Source organism: Ursus maritimus, unplaced genomic scaffold (genome assembly GCF_017311325.1).
Source record: "Ursus maritimus isolate PB19 unplaced genomic scaffold, ASM1731132v1 scaffold_11, whole genome shotgun sequence".
Taxonomy (NCBI): Eukaryota; Metazoa; Chordata; class Mammalia; order Carnivora; family Ursidae; genus Ursus; species Ursus maritimus.
The window spans coordinates 2,061,906-2,068,563 of record NW_024423453.1 but is presented as its reverse complement, the minus strand read 5'-3'; the positions used below and the strand labels follow the sequence as shown (position 1 = coordinate 2,068,563).

Sequence of the window (6,658 nt, the reverse complement as noted above, 5' to 3'; positions counted from 1 at the left end):
TTTATTAGGTGATAAAAATTATTCAGGGGAGGACAGACTATTTTCCATATGAGAAGTTCCTTTGGGAAAACACCTGAAATCTGGCCTCAGGGACTGAAGGCAAAGACATTTCCAATCTGACAACAAAGCAAAAGAACGTGTTGCTGTCTTACTCAGAACCTCTGGGGAATTTTCTCCCCCGGGGAGAGTGAGGCCAGGGGGTAGCCAGTACTACCCAGTTCCTCCCTGACATGAGTAAATGAGGTCTGTCAGTAATGTGCAAATAAAGAGCAATTCCAGAAATAGAATTTTCAAATTCAAGCAGGTTTAATTGAGGGTGACAAAGCACACAGACACAAAAGGTGACTTGGATTTCAGTTACACACAGAGGCTAATGAACCCTTGACAAAAGTAACAGGTAGAATTTTCTCCTTGGTCAGGTTTCTTTCCATGGTGTATGCCCACATTGCTAAATTCCAGAAGCAAATGACAAAATAAACCAGCTAGCAGTAAACTGTACTAAAATACCAGGTTTGTGTTATATTCTGAACAGAATAGTGGTCAAGGAGAGGTCCATAAAAAAGGCTGCAGCCCGTTGGTGAAAGAGAACAAGCAGAGTCAAATCAAAGTCTGCAGAATCAAGAAGTCAGACGAACACTGCTTTATAGTCAATAAATACAGTAAATTTACTATCGTCTTCTCTCAAGGAAAGGTGATCTGTTCTGCTATTTTAATAGAGAAGAACTGACTGGTCTCTGTTACTCGTATTCTAGAGTGGCTCTTAGGGTCAGAAAATTAACAGATTGTATCAGTACCAATGCCTCTGTTCTGTCCTGAAAGTTCATTTTTTAGGAAAGAACAGGTATATGCATAAAGGTATATATAAAATGGTTAGTTGTCATCGATCCTTATGAAGAGTTCTGAAACAATGGAAAATGTTTTTGAAATCAAAAGAAAACAATATCCTTAACACCTCAGCCCCTCCCTGCCTGCCACACTCACAAAAACCCCTACAAAACTTGGTCTTTGTTATAGAAAAACAAAAAAGCATAGATCATGACATTAAAGATTCTCAATGCGCTGATCCCACCTTACCAATCAATCCACAGCTGGCATTACTTCACAAAACTAGTTATCTGACATTCACTTGAAATTCCCTTTCCACACCTATCCCCTAGTCTTGTTAATGCTGTTGCCTCTCACTAAAATCCTTTACATTCTTCTTTCTTTTAATCTAAAGTTGACTCTGTTTCAAGGCCAAATTCAAGATCTGCTTGACCTGGTTGAAATCTTTTCCAACTAAAAAATCAATATCCTTCCTTTCTGGTCTTTTACAATACCTACTGCTTCAGTCTTTCCAATTCAGTAATCCCTTAACAACCACAGAAATTATGTTCCTAAAATGGAATATAGTTGGCAAAACCTAGCTGGTAAGATCAAAGTCTCACATAAAATAAGGGATTAAGAAAAAATAATGCTTTTAAATCTGATTTCCTTAAAAAGAAAGTTCTAGAAGGCATTTATTACAGAACAGTATAGATTTATTTATTGGAATTATCTTCTCCTATGGGCTTCCACATAGGAGACCCTGCTGCTGAAGCAGATTCTCCAAGTTTCATAATAGGAGGCTATTATCTTTTGAGGCAGCCCTCGCTGACAGGATTCACTGTAATTTTGTACCTGAATTCTCCCTTGTTTCCTTTTTTTTTACTTTTACTTTTCTTCTTTTTTTTTTCTTTTTTCAAATATTAGCAAAATGCTTGTGCTATTAACTAAGTTACTAGGTTGCATTAATACAGTTTGCTGAACCAGTCTCCTTCATAGTGTGAAGGTAGAGAACACATAGGTTTCCTATCTCAGCACTGCTTCCCAGGCCCAGTGAGATGGCCTACTGAGGAGGACGTGCAAAAATTAAGACACTCTGTTGGTTGGGGACACATTTGTAAGACTGAGTTCTCTCAAAACACTGGTTTTGATGAATTAACGTATTTCATTTCACTAACCATTCCATTAAAAAACATGAGTACTGATGAAAAAAACTCCATTTCTGTTCTGAGTCCAGATAAATGTTTGCAGACATTGCTGTTACTTTCAGAAACATTTTAAAAATCAGATCTTAGAATTTTAATTCATCATTTTCTTCCTCTGAGGACACTCAGTGGTCAGATTCAGTAATATATTTTCAACTCCAACTGCCTCTCCTAGTGTTTCCTCCCCACAATTCATTATTTCCCTCAAGTATTCCTTACAGCTCTGTCTTTGTGCTGGTCATTCAGCTAGGCGTAAGAGTTACAAACACGAATACCTGCCTCGTGCCCTCAACGAGCTCAGTCTATTTGAGGGAGACAGAAGCTGGCAAGGGACTCTCCCTCTTTACTCAAACTAAAACAACTGCTATAGTTTAAGCCTCCAGGAGTAAGAGATAATAGGCGCTTCAAACTTCACCTTTCAAATGGGGTTCACTTGAACTACCACCACCACCTTCACGCTGCCTTCTAGGGGTATGTTATTGTCTCTCAACAAACACAAACAAAACTAAAACTTACTAGGGCTATCATCAGGACAATGGAGACAGGCTGGCATTTCAAAAAGACTTTGCTAAATAGTTAAGGTAGAATAAATTAAAAAATAAAATAACTTGCAGCTTAAAAAATGTCAGATTTCTGATCTCACATTGCTAGGTGACTTCTGCAGCTTACAGGTTCTAAGCTATTGTTTAGCCTGAGACTGTCACACTCTTAAGAACCTATAGAAACTGCCCACTTCTACTAGGGTTCTGTATACAAAATGGAACTAAAACACAAAACCTGTGGCATTTCTCAGCTTCAAGAAAAACATGTTGCTAATTAAAATTAAAAAGGCAAACAATATCCTGAGAGAACTATCTTTAGCAAATAAAGATTAATATATTTATTTTATTAAAGAGCTTGTTCAGGTTGACAAGAAAATTGACAACAGGTATTAAGTAAAACAAATGCATATATTCAACCCTGTCATGATAAAATAACACAAAATGAAACAAGTTATCCCCATCAGCCTGTAAAAATTACAAAAAAAAAAATTGATGAATTAATGCCAGTGAAGGTGGAAATGAACCAGGGACTCCCGAACATTGCTGATGGTTAACATAAACTAGTTAAAACCCTTTTGGACATCTATTAACAATATGTATCATAAGCAACAAAAATGTTCACATCCTTTGATTCTATCAACTCACTTCCGGTAAATGATTCAAACAATAGGAAAAGCTATCTGTAGGATGTTTTCATTGTAGTGCTATCTGTACTGTGATAGTTGAGAGGAACTTTATATTCAACTGCAGATAATCAAGCAAAACATACTCAGCGTACTTAGTGAAATATTATGGTATCATTAAAAATTAGCAGTTATCTTAGTGGATGGTTGTATCATGCTTCAAATTTTTAAAATTCATTTTCTAACAGCAAACACAAAATAGCTGAATTGTTTAACATATTTTGACAATAAGTGACAAGTTTTATCACACTGCCTGATAAAAGGAAACTATGAACAGAAATGTTGAAAGAGGGGTACCTGGGTGGCTCAGTTGGTTAAGGGCCTGCCTTCGGCTCAGGACAGGATCCTGGGGGGTGGGGGGGTGGATTCTGCTTCTCCCTTTCCCTTTGCCCCTCCTGCCCTGCTCGTGCCCTCTCTCTCAAATAAATAAAATCTTTAAAAAAAATTAAAAAGAAATAAAAAGAAATGTTGAAAGAGTCAGTAAAAGTATTTACAAAACTAGAATATTCTTTCACTAATTATAGTTTGTTTTCTAATAAAGAGAAAATGTTGCATTTATATTTAAATAGTCTTTTTTTTTTTTTTACTAGAACCTTTTTTTTCTATAGGCATTCAAACCTAACAAGGGCCTCTCACTAGTACAAAATCAAGGGAATGTATTCTTTGTGCAGTAGGTTGGGTACATGCAGTATTTACAATAAAACATAATCACAGATGATGCAGCAGAAAAGCTCAGCTGACATTAACCATTTATACTCGTTTTTTTTTTTAAAGATTTTATTTATTTATTTGACAGAGAGAGACAGCCAGCGAGAGAGGGAACACAAGCAGGGGGAGTGGGAGAGGAAGAAGCAGGCTCATCGCGGAGGAGCCTGATGTCGGGCTCGATCCCATCACGCCGGGATCACGCCCTGAGCCGAAGACAGACGCTTAACCGCTGTGCCACCCAGGCGCCCCAACCATTTATACTCCTTGATACAGATATGAAAGACCTTAGCAGTAAGCTACGTAAATGTAACTGGTTTTGGTTTAAGAGTTTACTCATAATTGCTAACCATTCAAGCTCGATGAGAAAGAAGAAAAGACCTGGAATGCAAGGAGACCACTTGCGTGAGACATGCACAAAACTTACTGTTCATGAGCAAGATCTTTAATTTCAGAATGAGCATTGTGATAAGCATTTCCAGAATGTGAGCAGAGCTTGAAGAGGTGCTCCATAATCTCCAACCCCTACCTCTGCTATAGCACAAGCGCATTCAGCAAGTGGGAAATTACTTGGTATAATATGACCAGACAGTATTAAAAGAATACTGAAAAGAATAAGGGAAGAAAACAGCTGAAAATGTTAAAAGTAACCATATTCCAACAACGAAGGGTAGAATTCACCTTGGGAATGGAAATTCTTAATATATTAAGAGTTTTATTCCTTCTAATTTTAATCAAATGAGTTCCTATTTTAAGCCTCTTAAGCAAAGACTCCAATAGTCAGTTATTATAATTCCTCTTTTTACCCTAACCTCACAATGGTAGGATTTAAGACAAATCACATTAAACAGCAATTTTCTATTACATGTTTGGCCCTTGAAAGTAATTTTCAGGAAGTTATAGTACAGACTGGAATAAGTTTTGTGGGACTAAACGCTACTCCTAATCATTTCATCTAATATGGGCCAACCCCACTCCCCCAGATTAATAAATTCCAAATCTTATTAATTTTGCTAAGATAACAATATGAACTGGTATAACTTCACACATTTTGTAAGAGGTGAGTGTGGCATAATTATGAAGCACAGTGGATGCAGAGCTGCGGTTCTGGGCTCAGCTGACTGACAATGTGTCACGATGGTGATTGTGTGTCACACAATGTACGCTGTTTAATCCCTCCGAGGCTCAAATGTCCTCATTCTAGATCTCTAGTGTCTAGTGAATTGTTGTGATTACTCTGCTGGCTATCTTGGGTTTGCCCCTCCCAATTCAACCAGCTCTCTGCCCTGGGGGTTGACCTGAGTGGGCTACATCAACAGACTTCCTTGCCCTCTTGGCCTCCGGATGGGTTAGGTCAGTAGAAGTCCGGGCAGATGAGATAGATGGTGATGGTAAAAGAGAAACGGGCAGGCTATTTTCCTCTGGCTCTCACCACCACAGTCACCCGAGGCTGCCTCTGTCTCCTGCCTGAAGGCTATTGCCCCTCTCCAAGCAGCTTGCTGTATGGGACTTTTCCTCCTTCGCTTCCTCTCCAGATCTAGAGGTGTAAAGAGCTGCACAGCTTCTAACCCAGGGCTTCTGCCCTTTCTTTTTATAGCCAGGATACCCTACCTATAACTTGGTAACTAATCTCTCTACATATAAATTCTCCCTAAATGATCCCAATTTGAATGTGCCATCTTTTCCTACTGTGACTCTGACTCAAACAATCGCTTTTTAAGAAGTGTGACCAAGAGGAGCGCCTGGGGGGCTCAGTGGTTTAGCATCTGGCTCTTGATTTTGGCTTAGGTCACCATCTCAGGGTCATGAGATCAAGCTCATGTCAGGCTCCACGCCCAGCTTTAAGATTCTCTCTCTCACTCTGCCCCTTCCCCATTCACTCTCTCTCTCTAAAAAAAAAAAAAGAAAAGAAAAGAAAAAAAAAAAAGGCGTGATCAAGGGTGTTAACCAGAATCTAATAACTAATGAAAAGTAGCTGTGTAAATTTGAATATTACTTTTAATGACTTTTAAGGTCACTTGAAAGAAACTTATCAAAAGCACTTATAAACAAAATAATTTAAAACATCTTTTTGTTTAGATCATAGTCCGCTTAATCCAACAATTACCCAATTTTACAGTAAACTATCTAGATTAGATGAAAGCAGATAGGCATGACTAGAAAACAATTTTCTAAGTCATTTTCTTTAATACTGCCTTTGGCAGCTTGGTTTTCTTTTCTTTTCCTGTTTTGCTGAAAGAAATTAAGTGTGAATATGTCCCCAAGGGCATGGAAGTATTTAGTCAATAACTTTTGAAAAGAATGACGACTTAGCTCTATCTAATCTTTCTCCCTCAAAAAACCCCACAAATGGTTTCTCATGTCTAGTTTGCTAAATGTGCACATTGACACAAAAATAGTTTTGTTTTCTCACTGCAATAAACAAGTCAGAGTAAAACCATCATATCAAATAATTTGTTTTTAAGATAAGGAGTTGTCCAGGAGTGCCTGGGTGGCACAGTCAGTTAGGCATCTGACTCGTGGTTTCGGCTGAGGTCATGATCTCTGGGTCCTGAGATCCAGTCCCCAGTCAGGCTCCGCACTCGGTGAGGAGCCTGCTTGAGTTTCTCTTTCCCTCTGCCCCTCCCCTGTTCATGTGCTCCCTCTCTCTCTTGCTCTCTCTGTCTCTCTCAAATAAATAAATAAATCTTAAAAAAAAAAGAAAAAAAAAGATGAGGAG

General features: G+C 38.4%; 1 protein-coding gene across 5 annotated transcripts in view; it reads right to left on the bottom strand.

The window, feature by feature from the left end:
- Positions 1-6,658, bottom strand: part of GSTCD (glutathione S-transferase C-terminal domain containing) — a 148,365-nt gene that overhangs the window by 104,193 nt on the left and 37,514 nt on the right. The window lies entirely within an intron of this gene.